This window comes from Nycticebus coucang, chromosome 10 (genome assembly GCF_027406575.1).
Source record: "Nycticebus coucang isolate mNycCou1 chromosome 10, mNycCou1.pri, whole genome shotgun sequence".
Classification (NCBI taxonomy): Eukaryota; Metazoa; Chordata; class Mammalia; order Primates; family Lorisidae; genus Nycticebus; species Nycticebus coucang.
Window position 1 is genome coordinate 30,228,988 of NC_069789.1, and position 18,866 is coordinate 30,247,853.

Below are 18,866 nucleotides of genomic sequence, written 5' to 3' on the forward strand. Positions count from 1 at the left end.
GCAAACTTGCTCCTGCCTGCGGACCTCTCTAGGGCTGGTGGGAACTGACCTTGACCTCTCACCAGGTCTGGGGCTGACTGAGCAGTAGAGATGCACCATCCTATGCTGCGAAGCTGACCTGGTTTGCTGGCAACTCTGGTGGTCTTGCTGAGCTGAACATGTGAGACAATCAACTTCTGCTGTGCAGGTGCTTTACAGGCACCAGTTCAGCCCTCCCAGATTATCTTGCCACTCTCTTGTACAGATGAGGAACCAAGGCTCAGAGAGGTTGAGCAGATTTACTAGGATCACATAGCTAGTTAAGTGGCAGACCCAGGATTCAAACCGGGTGCCTGAAACCAAATGCAATCTCTTCCCACTCTATCTTGCTGCCTCCTAAGATGTGATTCATGTTCCTTCAGGATCTGAGTGGGGTCAAGCCTTGGTTTCAGGACCTTCTTTGGAAAGACCCAAAGCTGCTGTCAAAGTTGCCTAAGGGCTGGGATGAGCTGGTGGTTTGTCTTCAGTGGTGACCCTGCTCACCTTGGTGTGCCGAAGGCAGGTAATCCCAAGGCTGTGTCTGCCCCTCCCCAGCACATAGCCTGGAGGGTGGGGGAAGCACCCTCAGTCCTTTGCAGCCAGTAACAGGATTTAATTTGCAAGCCTGTGCTGAGCGCTTCTACATCTGCAAGTTAATTGGGTCTTGGGCATCTGTGAGGTATGATGAAGTGTCTCCATTTCCAGGGAAGGCTGGTCCTGCCAGTACTACTAATGTGTGTAAGTCCCAGTCCCAGCTGTCACCGGGAACCATCTCTGCGCAGACCCTGAGCTCAGATAAGGGGAGAGCTACAGAGACATCACAACACAGATGTAGAAATGGAAGTAAGAATAGATCTGTGGGTGTCAATGCAGCCACTGATACAGAGACATATGTAGGCATGGTTATGACACAGATAGAGATACAGAGATATCACCAAAGACAGCCTGAGTCAAGGGCACGCTTTGAAAACAGGCACCACGGGCGGCTCCTGTGGCTCAAGGAGTAGGGCGCCGGTCGCATATGCCGGAGGTGGTGGGTTCAAACCCAGCCCCGGCCAAAAAAAAAAAAAAAAAAAAATAATGAAAACAGGCACCACTTCCTGGGTTCACTTACTTCTCATAGCAATGCTGTGAACTAAGAATTCTTATCCCCATTTTACAGATGGGAAACTGAGGCTCCCCAGAGGTTGAGTGGTTTGCCTAGGTCACACCATGATGGAGATTAGAAAAACTAGGGTCCTGATGGGTCCAGTGTCCTTATGCATAGACCCAGGCAGTACCTCTGGCCTTTGATATTCCCACCACTCAGCTCAGCCTTGCTTAGCCTTGTAGGGCAGCAGGGAGACAGCCCAGATCCCATCCTGTACTTAGCCAGAGATGAAGGAAATGAGTTTCCAGAAGGAGTGAACAAACTGTACCGAAGGACAGCACGTCCTAGCCAGCTTCCGCTCATAACCCCGCCACCTGTCTCCCCTCATTCTTTGGTGATAGAATCCTGATTTTCACCCCATCACAGGAATGTGCAGGATAATGACATTTCCTCACTTCTCTAACTGTGATGTGACTAAGTCCTGGCAATGTAAGCTGCAGTGGTTTGTGGAACTTCTAGGAAGCTTCCTTAAAAGGAAGTGCCGTTTTCTGCCCCCTCCTCCTTCTGGCTGCCTCTGTGTTGAGGAGGGCTGAGCCATGAGACTGAAAGGACCTGGGTTCCTGGTAACGGAGCAGTGGCTGTACTGCTCCAGGCTGCCTATATTTGCACCAGAGACAAATGCAGTTTTATCTTGCTGAAGCCTCTGCATTTTCTGACACAGCCAAATGAATTCTAACAGATTCAAACCCTTTAGTTCCTCTCTCTAAACCGCCATCTCTCCTTACCGAGGTCCCATTGTTGTCCTCTAACTTTTTGGTTTGTCCATTTCAGATCTTCTCTACCTTAGAGGTGAAGTGAATGTGCTTGTGGGGGCAGGGACAGGTGGGAAGCAGAAAAGTACATTCGTTTTAACTGGGGAAAGCCAATGTGTGCTGTGATGATGTAGGAGCTGGCAGCCAGGAAAAAGGAGTGCACAAGCTCCGTCAGCTACTGGTCGACCCCAGGGTGCCTACAGTTGCCTCTACTGTGGCCAATGCCCCGTCCACTGAAACCCACCCTGGCTCCGGGCAGGAAGCCTGCACGGAAGGCTACCAGGTCAGGGTTACCTGGTACCAAGCTCTCTGGCCCTGGGCAGTCCCCTAACTGCCGCCTAACCTATGTCTGCACCTGATGTGTGCTTGATGAATATGTGTTGAATAAATGAGTGAACGTGTGATCCATGCCTGACACATTGATTATGACCCTTGAGTACCCAGACCTTGGTCCCCAACATTTAAAATTTTATTTGTGTGAAAATTAAGATTTTTTTCATTGACACATAATAATTGTCCATACTTTTGTACCTGTCATATTTTGACACGTGCATACAATGTGTAATGATAAACTCAGGATAACTCCCATCTCCCAAACATTCATCTTTTTTTAATGTTATGAACATTAGAATTCTTCTAGCTATTTTTACATATACAATAAATAACTGTTAACTAAAGTCAACCTACTGTGTTATCAAACACTAAATCTTATTCCTTCTAAATATAGTTTTTGTATCCATTAACCAACCTCAACCCCACCTCCTCCCTGCTCTTGCCAGCCTCTGATAACCACCAATTTACTTTCTACGTCCATGAGATCCATGTTTTGTTGTTTTTTTTTTGAGACAGAGTCATTTTGTCACCCTGGGTAGAATGCCGTGGCATGGGTCTAGTTCACAGCAACCTCAAACTCTTGGGATCAAATGATCCTTCTGCCTCAGTCTCCCGAGTAGCTGTAACTACAGGCGCCCACGATGACACCCAGCTAGTTTTTCTATTTTTAGTAGAAATGGGGGTCTAAGTCTTGGTGAGGCTGGTCTTGAACTCCTGATCAAGCAATCCTCTTGGCCTCCCAGAGTGCTGGGATTACAGGCGTGAGCTGCTGTGCCTGGCTGAGATCCCTGTTTTTAATTCCCACATATGAAGAAGAACATGTGATATTTATTTTTTTGTGCCTAGCTTATTCATTTATTTATTTATTTATTTATTTTTTGATTTTGGCCAGGGCTAGGTTTGAACCCGCCACCTCTGGCATATGGGACTGGCGCCCTACTCCTTGAGCTACAGGCGCCGCCCATGCTTAGCTTATTTTACAGAACATAATGACCTCTAGTTCCATTCATTTTGCTGCAAATAATAGTGTTTCATTCTTTTTTATGGCTGAATAATACTCCATTGTGTATCTGTACCACAGTTTCTTTATCCATTCATTTGTTGATGAACACTTAGGTTGATTCCCTATCTTGGTTATTGCAAATAGTGCTGCAATAAACATGGGAGAGCAAATATCTTTTGGATCTATTATTTCTTTTCTTTGTGTATATATACCCAGCTGTGTGATTACTAGATCCTATGGTAGCTCTACTTTTAGTTTTATTTATTTATTTATTTTTTTTCTACTTTTAGTTTTTTGAGGAGCCTCCTTATTGTTTTCCCTAATGGCAGTACTAATTTAACATTCTACCTAACAGTGTACGAGAGTTCCCCCTTTTCTGCATCCTCAGCAGCATCTATTATTTTTTGTCTTTTTGATAAAAGCCATTTTAACTGGTGTGCGATAATATCTTATCATGGTTCGATTTGCATTTCCCTGATGATCAGTGATATTGGACATTTTTTTATATATCTGTTGGCCATTTTTGTATGTCTTCTTGTGAGAAATGTCTGTTACTAATGGGATTTTGTTTCTGTCATTGAATTATTTGGGTTCCTTATGTATTTAGCTTATTAACCTGTTGCTGGATAGATAGATTGCAAATATTTCCTTCCTTTCTGCGGGTTGTCTGTCTCTTCACTTTATTATTTCCTTTGCTGTGCAGAAGATTTTTAGCTTGATGTAATCTCATTTGTCTATTTTTGCTTTTGTTCCAGAGATTATTTATTTAGTTTTAATTTTTTTCTTAGAGAGTAGTACAATGGTGTAATCCTAGCTCACTGTAGTTTTGAACTCCTGGGCTTAACGCATTCTCCCATTTCAGTCTACTGAGTAGCTGGGACTACAGGCATGTGCCATACACCCAGCTAACCTGCACTTTTGAGGTCTTACCTCACAAATTTTTGTCTAGACTAACGTCCTAAAGTGTTTTCCCCGTGTTTTCTTATAGTAGTTTCATGGTTTCAGAGCTTAGATTTAAGTCTTTAATCCATTTAAATGTGATGTTTTTTGTGTAGTGAGAGATAGGGTCTAATTTCATTCTTCTGCATATGCATATGCAGTTTCCCCAGCCCCATTTATTGAAGAGACTGTCCTTTCTCTAACATATGTTCTTGGTGGCTTTGTCAAAAAGAAATTGTTTATATATGTGTGGATTGGTTTCTGTGTTTGCTAATCTGTTCCATTGGTCCTTGTGTCCGTTTTTAAACTGGTACCAGGCTACTTTTGTTATTGTAGATTTGTAGTATACTTTGAAGTCAAGTATTGTGATGCCTCCAGCTTTGTTCCTTTTGCTCAGGATTACTTTGGCTTTGGGGGTCTTTGTGTTTCCATACTAATTTTATAATTGTTTTTTTCTATCTCTGTGAAGAATGGCCTTGGTATTTTAATAGGAATTAATTTGAATCTGTATATTACTTTGGGTTGTGTTGACATTTTAATAATGTTAATTCTTCCAGTCCATGAACGTGGACTACCTTCCCGGTTTTGCATCCTCTTCAATTTCTTTCATCAGTGGTTTGTAGTTTTTCTACAGAGATCTTTCATTTTTTTTCGTTAAATTTATTTGTATGCATTTTATATTTTTGTGGCTTTTGTAAATGGGATCGCTTCTTGGTTTCTTTCTCAGATAGTTGATTGTTGGCATACACAAATGCTACTGATTTTTGAATGCTGATTTTGTATTCTGCAACTTTACTTAATTCACCCATTAGTTCTAATAGTTTTTTTGGTGGAATTTTTAGTTTTTTTCCAAATATAAGGTCATGTCCCCTATAAACAAGTATAACTGGATTTCTTTCTTTTCAATTTGCATACCCTTTATTTCTTTCTCTTGTGAATTCTCTGTTAGGACTTTCATTCCCCAACTCTTTGCTTCTCCTTTGACTCACCTGAAGTCAGCCTAGGCATTTGCTTTCCTGTGTAGACTCAGCCCTGCCCTCAGTCCCTTCATCAGTCGGTGGACCCAAGCTGGAAGGATTTAGGTAGACTGGTCCAGGGTTCTGTGACTCAACATCAAGTTATTGTCAGCCCTGATTTGGGGGCCCAGTTCTCATACACGAGCTTCATCTTGTTTTCAAGGCACAAACCCTCTTCCTGTGGAGCCTCATTTTGTAGAACTGTGAGTTTCGTCCTTCCTTATTTATGGCAGATCCTGCCTCCCTGAGACTGTAGTCCTGCTGCCCCCTGGACGCCCTGTCACTGGGCTCTGTCCTTCTCTTGAGACCTTGCTAACACCAACAATTAGACTCATGTCATTCATTTTTTAATGCCAGGAACTTCTATGGACATTGGGGATATAGTGGAGAATAAGACAAGGAGTGGAGAATAGACAGGCCCTGGTGAGAATAGACAGGCCCTTATAGTGGAGAATAAGACAGGCCCTGGTCTCTGGGGAGCTTATAGGCATCAGAGCAGAGAGATGTTAAATATAACATCATAGTGGTGGCCAGTGCCATGAAGATCCTAATGGCTTTGTGCAGGAAAGCTCTTCTGGTAGCCTTTTATCTATCCAGTTCTCTGCCCTTTCTTATTTGTAGCTTTCAGGAATAACTGTAAATTGTGCTGGGAATGTAACATCCTGAGATAAAAAGGCCAGAACAGCCCAGACTCTGTTCTCATCCTTCCCAGAACAGGATTCCTACAAAGCTCCAGCCCAGCAAACCAGGCTGCCAGTAGGATGTAAGACCCAGGTGGACTAAGTTTTCCAGGGCCCCTCCACTGCCGTGTACATGGGGCACACACAGACAAGATCCCATTCACCCTTAGCTTTCCAGAGCCTCAGGAGACTGGTTCACCATGAATCCCAGGCTTCTACTGTTCCTTGCTGCCTCTGTATGAACGATAAAGTTGTGCACTTAGCATGTTATGTGAGTGCTCTAGGGACTAGATTCATGCAAGTGGTAGAAATTGTAGCTCAAGACGCAATGGCCCGAAGAGGTAACCAGTGCATGGTGAATCTGCTTTGTACCATGACAGTGGGTTTTTTGTTGTTGTTGTTTGTTTGTTTGAGATAGTCTTGCTCTGTCACTCAAGCTAGAGCCTAGCCTGGCTCACAGCAACCTCAGACTCCTGGGTTCAAGCGATCCCCCTGCCTCAGCCTCCTGAGTAGCTGGGACTACAGGTGCCCACCACAATGCCCAGCTAATTTTTCTATTTTTAGTGGAAATGGGTTCTTGCTTTGCTCAGGGTGGTATGAAAGTATTTTATAGGGGGTCTGAGCAGGTGTGAAAGGGTGAGGAAACGATGTTGAAGGTGAGGCCTGAAGGAAGAGCGGAGGCTAGCCAGGTAGAAGGGGAGAGCAGAAATGGCATGTGCAAGGTGCATGGCAGGAAATGTGAGAGTTTGAATGCAATGAATGAGAGGGAGAAGGGCGCACAGAGGGGCTGGAAATGTAGCCCGGGGCCTTCTAAACTGGCTTTTGTCTGGTGGCCCATGGAACATGCTTGAGAGCCTCTCATTGTGGAGTGCCTGAGCTCTGCACCTGCCTGCTATTTGCCTGGGTAGGTCCTGTCTAGGTCCTGCCCCTCCAGCTGCCCTGTAGTTACAGGTGCCCAAGATCTCACACTCTATCTCCTCTCCTCACATACCCTTCCCTACAGCCATGTGAGTCCTGGCAACACTCCAGTCTAGAGGATCCCAGGCCATAACTTAGAATCTCTTTCAGCAGGATTAGTTGCCCTTAGAACCTCAGGGCAAGAAGAAAATAAAAGCACCCCCCCCCCCAAGACAATCCCCTCAGCAGTGCTTTGATGATATGGGGTGGAAATTCTAGGTTTGATCTTCCCTGAGCTGTGTGGTAGCCCCTGAGACTCAATCCTGACTCAGCCCACTGCCTCTCCTACCTGGGGCTGCCCACGCTGAGGGGTGAGTCACCTGAAGCACCCTCGTGGGCAAAGACTGGGGGCCAGGAAGGCTTAAAGAGAAAATATGACAGGGATGTTGTCACCAGGCCCTGCTGGGCACTTCAGTACATCCTGCAATTCTAGAATCACATTGACTCTGTTACTTCCTTTGATTAAGCTTCTGTTTTCTCTCAGCCCACTGGATCCATCTTTCAGTTATTTAATTCCAACTGTAATAAAAAATCCATTGAGCTGCGTGCTAACACAATGTGACACTGTGAGGCAACCAGCAGGCTTGGGAGGATGGAATTGAGCAGAGAGGAGTCTGTACGGCTTTGTCCTTTTTAAGTGCTCTGGGTCATAAAATCTGATAGTATTTTGACTCAGAATGTGGGGACGGGAAGCACATTCAGTGTATAGGCTGAGGGGCTTTGGGGTGGGAGCAGAGTCCTGTGAGGTCCATGCTGATAGCAAAGTTTTGTCCTTTCCTTCAGTCACACTACTCTCCTTGTAGCTTTCAGGGTGCCCCAGGTCCCAAACCTCCCCCTACCTGTATGTTAGAGCCTGCAAGCCAGGTACCAGCATCACTGGGAGACAGGCATCAGGCACCCGTGTAATAGTCACATCTTCAGACTGGAATTGCATGCTCTGACCTACCTCCCAGGTCCCCAACCAAATGGTTCTTACTCTTCTAGCTTCTGCCTTTGGGCTCAACTCCTGCTCTCTGGTCTCACACCATGACCTAGGCAGCTTTGACTCTTGATCTTTTGGTTCCTTGTGGCCACTGTAGAACTTCCCCCACCCCTCCACTTTTCCTTCCAGTCTGGCTCATGGGGTCCCTTAGCTTGTTTCAGGCATGCCTGGCTGCTACCTGGACTGGATACAGGGGTCAATGAGAGACGGCTGCTTCAGTGAGTCCCTGCTTTGGGGACCATCCCTCCTATGCCCATAGAGCCCGACTCTGTAGCTGAGCCCAGATGCAGCTTGCCACACCGGTTGGCTTAGGGAGGACTGCCTTATCCGGGACCCAGGTGCTGCTTTTGGAAGCAGGAGTATCCAACATTTTTTCTTTTCTGCTGCACAATGGAAGAGTAAGAGTTGCTTTGGGCACACGGTAAATAAATACACGAACACTAACAAAAGTTGACGGGCCAAAAAGAGGTCCACACATACTTTTCCTGATATCCAACATCACAGAGAAACAAAACAGTCCTCAAAGAATCTACATACAGCCTGTGGACTGCAGGTTGGACACCCTGGTAGGAGTTTCCATGAGAGGGCTGGACCCAAAGGAGAATTTCAAAATAATGAAAAACTGGTTTACCTGGGCCAAGCCCTAACCAAGCATAGCCATTGCCCTGAAGCAAAGTTCTAGAGGCCCTGCAAAAGGCCTGGTGCTAACCCTTGAAAGTGGGACCAGGGGAAGCTCCTGGGTTCCACTGCGGGATCCAGAGCGGTCAGGGTGATGGGGCCTGGATGGATGTATTTCAACATTTTATCCACAGGTACAGCTGGACTGGTATACAGTGGCTGACCAGCAGTCTTGGTTGGTTCTTGTCTGTTGGTAAAACAAGCCTCCATTCTAAGTTGTTTCCCGGAGGCCCCATTGGAATCACATCCCCTTTTGGCTCCCCTGGGGACTGATCAGGTTGCTGACCTCAAGTTCCTCGTCCTCTTCCTGTTTGCTCTTTCTGAGAGGATGGATGGGAAGGAAGAGGATTTGACAAGGTGGTCAAGAACTCAGGTGCTTTGGGGGCAAGACACGATTGTAAGAGGGACTTTACCTAACAAATGCAATCTGTAACCTGGTTTCTTGTACCCTCAAGGAATCCCCAACAATAAAAAAAAAGAACTTAGGCAGTGGGTCAGAGTATTGTGAGTTTGATCACTGATTGTGTCACAAGCTGTGTGACCTTGGGAATGTTGCTGAACTCCTCTGAGACTTGGTTTCCCATCTGAAATGTAGTGCTGATAACGCTTCTCTCACTAAGTGTTCAGTCGTTGGAGGTCTGCAAAGCACTTGACACCCAGGAAGCACTTAACTGATAACTAGGAATGTTGTACTTAGCTAGACTCTGACGGCCCCTCATCAACCTGACCACCCCCAAACTTAGCCCCAGCTTCTCCTGGGAGCTTCCCTTTTTGCCAGGCACTGGGGTTTCAGAAAATGACACAAGCTACATACTAAGTGCTACGTGGAGCTTAAATAAGTGACAGAGTTATTTATAGATTCTCACCCCCCCTCTACCCCCTCATATACCAACCTCTCACCTACCTTGCATGGAGACGCTCCTAACCATAATAGTCCATTTTCCTGTATTCTCACAGAGAGGCCAAGAGGGAGAGGGACCTGTGTCCACACAAAGGCAAGGGGCTGCTGGCACAGGGACAGGCCTTTGACCCTCCTTGGGGAAGGAGCTTTTAATAGTAGAGGCAGGGGCAGCAAGTAGTGGTGGGTGGGACAGCAGGGTTCCCCGAGCCAGAGACATGGAAACTCAATGATAGGCCTCCCAGTGACTAGGGCAGGGTGGGATTCAGGGAGTGCAGGCTCTCTGCCCTGGGCACAAGCTGCTTGTTCATGGTCTCTTTTTCAAGGTGAGTCAGACACATTCATTGCACTGAGCAGGGCTAGTTTCAAATGGACCACCTGTATTGGAGTAGACACTCTATTTAAGAGTTCTTCTGATGCATGTATTTATACTATCTAGCTAATCTTTCCATCTATCTGCCCATCTTGTGTTGAATCAGTGATCACGTCTCAAATCTGGCTTCCCTGCAAAAACTGACAGTGTACAATCTGCCTCGCCTGGAAGAATAAAGACTAAAACCTTATTATTGGCGGCATTGTTTGCAGGGAATAAGAATAGCAAAGAGAAGAGTCACTGAACCTTTGAAATGGAGATAATTTCTTGATTTTTTAATATTGATAATTTGTAAAACAATATTTGTATATATTGCCAAGACTGATGCCACCAGGCAACACGATAGTGGAGCACATCATTTCAGAGACGCCCCTCATCATGCCCTGTACCTTTGTTACCCATGTATGCAACTTGCCCCAGGTATGAGGCACCTGTGTGAAGACAAGCAGGATGTCACAGACACACACAAAGCCACGTGTTCCCATATCACCAGCAGAAAGAGATAAGGCTGCATTTCCTGCTCGTCAAGCGCTAAAGCTTAATTGGGCCAGAAATACTCTCTGGTTCCTGCTTCTGGAAGACAGATCTCGGCTGTCACTAAGCATCTGTGGTACCCGGAAGGGACAAGTGGAGTTCTGTGGGCTGGAGGCTTTGAGGAGGAGATTTTTTTCCTCCACACAGTTATGTGCATGGTGTTTGGTTTTCTTTGTGTGTGTGATCTTTTGGCCCTTAGGCTGATGTCCTGAGCGTGCCTGCGTGCCCAGCACTCTGCTACCACCTTGATCCATAGGGAAGTATGCCAACTGAACCCCTGGTCCTGTAGGTGTTAGAGCTAGGCGGCTTGAGACCTGAAGGGTAATGATCAGGGATTGAAGGGAAAAAGAGAGGGCAGGCAGACGGGAAGGTAGCACATTGTGCAGTCACTTGGTCGGCAGTATTTATGGAACATTTACTGTGTGCTGCAGTCAAGGCAGACATTATTCCTGCCATTTGGGAAGAGAGAGACAGACAATAAGCAAATACCTAGATCTGATGACATCTGATGGTCGTCTCTTTGACAAAAATGTGCTTTGAATTAAAATGATACAAAGGAAGGGGTGAAGGAGGGAGCAGGAGTTGGTTTGCACGGAGCAGTCAGAGCAGAGCAAACCAGACCAGTAAATCATTTGGGGATCAGGGGAGGTGGTGGCTATGAGGTGCAGGCTTGGGGACCATGATGGAGGCGGAGAGCGTCCATGGGACCAGATAGGCAGCGTGGAGTCATTCTCGATGGCACTCACAAAGGAGAAGGGGGGTTGCTAGGTGTTTGGCCTGAGCCCTCCATCTTTGGGAGGAATTTGTTACCTTATTTCACTCAAATTCTTCAAGCCAGCCTAGAGGCATCAGTATGTGAGAGTCACCAGTGCTCCCACCAGCATTTCACAGAGATGAGGATAGGATCCGCCCGAGATCACTCGCCCAGCAAGGAAGCAGGAACCTGGCTCTCCTGACAGGGAGACAGGCAGCACAGGCCTGGCCAGCCTTAGGAGGTGGGAGGTAAGGGAATGGCCTGGAACCTCCGGTAGAGGTGCGGAGAGCGGAAACGCCTTCTGTTTGCCTTCTTCAGTGCTCCTCTCTAAGCCCCTCCTGTATTTCCCTCACTGGGCCTCATGGTGTGGTACAGTGGGGCAAACACAGGACTGGGCTCCCTTAGCCACCTCTCCATGGAGACTCCAAGATTCTGTGACTTCTCGGAGAGCCAAGCTGCCAGGAAATACCAGCCACAGCCTGGGGTGAGGAGCCCGACCCTGCGTGGGTGGGGGACAAGTCTGCCCACCCTGAGCGCATGGGTGTGGGGAGCCAGACCCTGCGGGGGGCAAGTCTGCCCACCCTGAGTGCATGGGTGCAGCAGGGCAGCTGCTGCTCAGAGCGGAAGGGTTGTGCATATCCCAGGCAGGTGTGGGATTTTACTTCCTCTGCTTATTGAGCAAAGGCTTGGCTCCGGTGGAAACTGCCCATGTCTTGAACAGCCTAGTAATGTCATCACAGGCCAAAGCCAGGCCACCACTGGCATTTTAGCTGCTGGCTAGAGTGATTCTTCAATTTGCATTCAAGTCTGAAAGCCTCTCCTTTGAGACATTAATTAGCCCCCAGTTAACGCCAGGCACAAGCTCACCCCAGAGAGAGAGAGAGAGCAGGATTAGCTCCAGCTTGGAGTCTGCCCTCAGTTCTCTACTTGTTGGATACTCTGTCCAGTGAATCAGAATGAGGCTTCAGCCCTTTCTTATCAAAATAACAAAACAGCTAAATGTGAAAATTGAAGGGCCTTTGGAGGTTTGTTGATTCCCTTGGCCTGTCTTTGAAAACCATCCCCAATCTGGGCATCCCCAGCTGTGTCTCTGACTCTCTCCCATTCCTCACCAAGGCCTGATCACAGGAGAAGAGAGAGAGAGAGAGACTGACTCTCTCAAGAGCAGCTTGGCTCAAATGCACAGCTTTGGAATGCTAATGAAGTGCCTCCTCCCGTGGTTCTCTAACAACTCTCCTCAGCAGGCTGTGCAGGGAATTCTGAGGCATGTGATGCTGTCACTGATGCCTCCTCTTCCCCAAGAAGGGGACCTTGTTGGTCAGCCCTAAAAACTCATGCAGAGGAGGGCAGTCAGCCAGGCATGCAGCAAGTGGAGAGCCACAACCAAGCCTCAGACCACCTTGACTCTGGGAGGAAAGTTTGAAGCTGGGCAGCTCACTTAGCCCTCTTTTATGTCTTTATTTCAGCCCCAGGAATGTGCTTTGGGGAGACCAGTTTCCCAGAGTCTGTGCAGGGACAGGAGCTGGAGCATGAGGAGCCCTCTCTGTGGCGGGTGGTGGGTACGGTGGTGGGCCTGAGCAAGGCCCTGGCCAGGAAGATTCTCTTGGGCAGGGCAGCAGGGCACTTTTTTTTTTTTTTTTTTTTGAGACAGAGTCTCACTATGTTGCCCTCGGTAGAGTGCAGTAGTGTCAGAGCTCACAGCAACCTCAAACTCTTGGGCTTACGCGATTCTCTTGCCTCAGCCTCCCAAGTAGCTGGGACTACAGGCACCCACCACAATGCCTCACTATTTTTTGTTGCAGTTATCATTGCTGTTTAGCAGGCCTGGGCCGGGTTCGAACCTGCCTCGGTGTATGTGTCTGGCACCATAACCACTGTGCTATGGGAGCCGAGCCACCTTTTAATATAGTTTAAGAAGATAGAAGCAAGAATAAGAAGAACATCTCAGGACAATGAAAGAAAAGGTAGGCATCCTTCTCCTCCTGATGGCCACCTACATCCCACCACGTGTGCAAGGATACAGGCCGAGGGGCGGGGGAGAGTGAGAAGGGAGGCAGGAGGAGGGAGGCTGTGTGATGGGATGAACACGCAATCCTTAATAATTGCTCGAGCTCGAACTACAAAGCAGCGAGGCCCCTACCACTGCTTCTGGAATAGAATGAAGATCTGCAGACAGCGAGAGTCTTCTTTGCTCTCCTTGCTGCTCTTCTTCTAAATGCCTGGGGAGGGGCGGTGCCTCAGGCCCATTTGCTTCTCTCTTCAGGTGAGAACTGTGTCCAAGGGAATGATGACAGCTTCACAGTTGGCTAACTGAGACATGGCTTTTATGATGAGAAACAGTCTGTCTATTTGGATTTTAATATTTCACCATTTATTTTAAAAATAGAGATTTACTTTCCAATTGAAGTCTGAAGAAAGGTTTGAGTAGTTTCTGGTGGGCTGGGAGGAACCAGGTCACTTCCCTAGCCATCATGATGCCGCAGGTCATCCAAACCAAGGACTAGAGGGGGCTGAGCTGGGCTTTCCTTGTCACCACTTTTAGGGCTCAAGTCATTAGTGGCCCCAGGATTTGAATCGGGAAGGGGAAGCACCTCATTTAGAATTACCTTCTTGCAGCTGGGAAATCTAAGTTTCCTAAATTATTTCATTTCTTACAATACTGTCAGCGTGTGAGGCAAGTCCCAACTAACTTATTACCCTGAAGATCTGGGTCCCCTAACACTTAGATGACCAGCCTTCCTGCCCAAAATATGAAGTGCTCAGCCACGTGCCTCTTTTCCTGGATGGCTGAAGGCATTTCTACTTTTAAGAAAAAGCGTATACTGCCTTTAGTAAGTTTCGCCCAAGGCAGAATAATGCCTGAAGAAAATGCCATGAAGGCTACGTTGAACAGTTTGATGAGAACATTTCAGATTGTATATGAAACCAGCACATTGTACCCCTTGATTGCACTAATGTACACAGCTATGATTTAACAATAAAAAAAAAAAGAAAAAAGCATATAATGATGCTACCTATGCAAGAAGCTATGCAAACAGATTGTTAAGGGAATAGCACAGATTACTAATTTAATTAAAAACCCATATGCAACAAAATTATTCTAATACATATTCAATGATATAGGCAATCATTTCTTTTTCATTTATGTAAAGTTCTCATAAGTGACTAGTGTTCAATACTTTAATATTCTTCCTGGGTATTGCTTAGTATCCCTCATGGGCTTAGTTGGTCTGGGATTAGTTGGTCCTGTCCTGGGTTGGGGGATATCCAGAGCTTAGCTCAGCCCCACGGGCACCAGTGCAGTAGGCTCCTCGCCACCCCAAATCTAAAGTCTGGAACCTGTTCCTGAGCTCCCCCTTGAAACCTGATTTAGTGATGAAATCTTTGTATTGACCTGTTGAGTATCAGTCCCTCAAGGGAGGAGGAGCTCCTCATTTTCTCTCTAGCCATTGTCTCCAACCCCTCAGGACTGAGATGCTTGGCTAGTGGACGAGGATGGGCTCCCTTCCCCAAGGATGTCCATATGTTGCTTGGTGTTAGGCTCTGCCTCTTTCCAGAACCCTCCTCAGCTCCTGATCTGACCCTGTGTCTGGATTACCTGTCTCCTGATTACGGTGACATTGTCTTCAGCATCGTGGGATCTGCCCGCGTGACTGGGCTTTTACCTGTGCCCAGCAGCCGAGCTGGTCCCCTTTCTTTGCCTGTATGCAGCCACTGGGTCTGGACCATGGCCCTCTTCACTGGCCCCTAACATAGCTTTTGCCATTCCTTTCTTCCAGGAGAATTGGAAGCCACCTACCTCACTCCTGAGCCCCCAACCTGTTCCCTCTCCCTTAATAGGCCACTATTTTAATTATATTTGATTTATTAATTCATCAACTTTAGTTATTTATTTATTTGAGACAGAGTCTCACTCTGTCATCCTCTATAGAGTACTGTGGTGTCACAGCTGACAGCAACCTCAAACTCTTAGGCTTAAGTGATTTCTCTTGCCTCAGCCTGGGAGTATAGGCTCCCACCACGATGCCTGGCTGTTTTTGTTGTTGTTGTTGTTGTTGCAGTTGTCATTGTTGTTTAGCAGGCCCAGGCCGGGCTCAAACCCACCAGCCTCGGTGTATGTGGCCAGTGCCCTAACCACTGAGCTTTGGGTGCTGAGCCCAACTTTTTAAACTATAAACAAGTATATACACATTTATAGTTTCCTCTTTCATTTTGTGGTTAATGATGGTAACAAATTTCTTGTCACTCTTCCCAATGAGAAATGAAGTTTCATTCTCCTCCTTTAACCTGGGTTGGTCTTATGACTGCTTAAACCTTTATAATACAACAGAAGTAATGGTCTACCACTTACAGGCCTTACAGGACTAAGAGTTTCATTTCCTCCTTGTTATGCTTGCCCTTGGGATTTAAGATTCAGCTAAGGGGGGTGGGGGGGAAGGCCCAAGCTAGCCATGTGGAGATAGAGAGGTCCTGGCCTCTGGACTATGCCTGCCAAGGTACCAGACATGTAAGTGAGTTATCTTGAATGGTTCAGCCAGCATCTGACTGTGGCAGCATGAGAGATCCCAAGGGAAGCTGTCAGAAGAACTGCTGGTCAGCCTACAGAATCATGAGAAATAACTACTGTTTGTGCAAGTTTTACGCCACTAAGTTTTGAGGCAATTTGTTACGTAGTATTAGATAACCAAACTTCTTTCTTACATAGAAGGAAGGATTCTATTTCTGCCGTATGGCACCTTGCTTTAACCATTTGTATGCTGGAGATCACTGTCTATCACCACTTATTGATTTTTTATCTTTGTGATGACATGGGTTATAGATGGAAGCCTAAGGATCAGAGATGTTGAGTAGCTCCTCCAAGGCTGCACAGACAGTATATTATTTTGCTAGGGCTTCCATAACAAAATACCACACACTGGGTAGCTTAAACAATAAATTAATTAAATTTCCTACAGCTCTGGAGACTAGAAGTCTAAGATCAAAGTTTCAGCAGGTTTGGTTTCTTCTGAGGCCTCTTTCCATGCTGTTTCTTCATGTGCACCTATCTCTAGTGTATGTCCAAATTTCCCCTTCTTACAAGGATATCGGTTTGGATAAGGGCCCACCCTAACAGCCTCATTGTAACTTTGACCTCTTTAAAGTCTCCATCTGCAAATACAGTCACATTCTGAGGTACTGGGGGGCTAGGGCTTTAACATATGAATTTGGAGGGGCATAAGAATATGTGTCACCCTTGGGTTTAGGCTAGTACATATACATACCATTTCTTTGTGAGGCTATTGAAGATACTAGAAAACAAAATTTTCATTTCTCAAAAATAGGCTCTAAGGTAATAAAAACATTATGGATAAGAATCCAAATAATAAATTAGGAATTGATTTAAAAAGCATAAAAAGATAGAGTGAGACCTCCCTGCCCAACACTGTAATAGTTCAAGAAAAATGATTTTTAGGGAAGACTTTCCTAGGGGATAAGGAGGTCAGTTCTCTTACTGAGAATGCTTCTGTGTGTGATAATTGCACAGAATAATAACACATTTTTAATCTTTATTTTCCTAACTTGGAAAAAATTAAAAAGGTTTTAAATGGGGCATAAAGTATTTGCCAAAATATTAATATCAGTTGTCTCTGAGTAGTGATAAAACTACAGGTAATCTCTTTCTTTTTAAAACTTTACTGTACTTTTTCATTTTTTTTTTTTTTTAGTATTTATTTCTTTTATATGGAAAAGATAAACAACACAGAAATGTTTTGGTATATACTGAGTGGTTTTCTTTCTGATTCTTCCTTTTAGTCCTTGTGAAATCTGGGAAGTGAAAAAGAAGCCCACAGAGGCATAATAAAACCCAAGGGTGAGGGGTGGTTGGAGGTGGTGGGGTTGAGGGATGGTCGTGGTCTAGTCAGGAAACCAGACCCTGTGTCAGAAACTTCCACGGAAGACACTAATCCATCTCATCAGGCATGATGCAGCTGTGGGGCCCATGCATTCAGCCATCCTGAGGCAGGGCAACTATGGGGCCCATACATTCAGCCATCCTGAGGCAGGGCAGCCTGTGGGGCTCATGCATTCAACCATCCTGAGGCAGGGCAGCCTGTGGGGCCCATACATTCAGCCATCCTGAGGCAGGGCAGCCTGTGGGGCCCATGCATTCAGCCATCCTGAGGCAGGGCAGCTGGGGCCCATGCATTCAGCCATCCTGAGGCAGGGCAGCTGTGGGGCCCATGCATTCAGCCATCCTGAGGCAGGACAGCTGTGAGGTCCATGCATTCAGCCATTCTAGGGCAGAGCAGCTGTGGGACTCATGCATTCAGCCATCCTAAGACAGGACAACTGTGGGACCCATGCATTCAGCCATCCTGAGGCAGGACAGCTGTGGGGCCCATGCATCCAGCCATCCTGAGGCAGGGCAGCCTGTGGGGCCCATGCATTCAGCCATCCTAAGGCAGGAGAGCTGTGGGACCCATGCATTCAGCCATCCTGAGGCAGGACAGCTGTGGGGCCCATTCTTTTGGCCATCTTGAGGCAGGAGAGCTGTGGGACCCATGCATTCAGCCATCCTGAGGCAGGGCAGCTGTGGGGTCCATGCATTCAGTCATCCTGAGGCAGGGCAGCTGTGGGGCCCATGCATCCAGCCATCCTGAGGCATGGCAGCCTGTGGGGCCCACGCATTCAGCCATCCTGAGGCATGGCAGCCTGTGGGGCCCATGCATTCAGCCATCCTGAGGCAGGGTAGCCTGTGGGGTCCATGCATTCAGCCATCCTGAGGCAGAGCAGCTGTGGGGCCCATGCATTCAGCCATCCTGAGGCAGGACAACTGTGGGACCTATGCATTCAGCCATCCTGAGGCAGAGCAGCTGTGGGGCCCATGCATTCAGCCATCCTGAGGCAGGACAACTGTGGGACCTATGCATTCAGCCATCCTGAGGCAGGAGAGCTGTGGGACCCATTCATTCAGCCATCCTGAGACAGGACAGCTGTGGGGCCCATGCATTCAGCCATCCTGAGGCAGGGCAGCTGTGGGGCCCATGCATTCAGCCATCCTGAGGCAGGAGAGCTGTGGGGCCCCATCTGGTGATTAGGCGGCATCTCTGATTCAGGCCCACACAGCCAGAGATGAAAGAAACAAGGCCAGTGATGCTGTGCTGGGAAGCACTTGGCGCAGGTGTTTTCTTGCTTTTGATCTCCACAGCTGAACCTTTCTCTGTCCCTAGAGGTTCTGGAGCTCACCACTCACCAGGGAAGAGCTGGACTGGGAGAAAGAGCAAGCATGTTGATTGAGACAAGGCCCTGCTAAAGTGGGAAAGCTGGTCACAAGACACCCCTGTGGATAATGACAATAATACCTCGTTCCTAAGTGGTGTTGGCTTCCCACCAAATGTTCTCACTTTAGACTTCTTGACTAGAAGAAAATCTAGGAAGTTCTGTTTGAATGATAACAATAGCTTTTTCACCCAGCAATCCATAATCAATGATATATTTGAGGTCAAATTCTTTTCTGCTAAGAAACTCAGAGTCTCACATACTGTGCACAAATCCACGTGTCATACATAAGCCAGCTCTTTGGTTTTGTAGGAGCCTATTCTTAGGTTGTAAGGTGTTTCAGAGATGTGCAGATATGCTAGAGCACCGTTCTTGGTTAACTCTGAGGAATTCCATGGACAGGAAATGTGCTGGAGAATTGGAGCCAGGTAAAGTTACTCAGATCTCTTTAAAACAAACAAGACAGATTCTAACATCTACCTTCTGGTGAATATAATGTCAACCCACAAGAAAATGCTACACAAATTTTTAGCTAATTT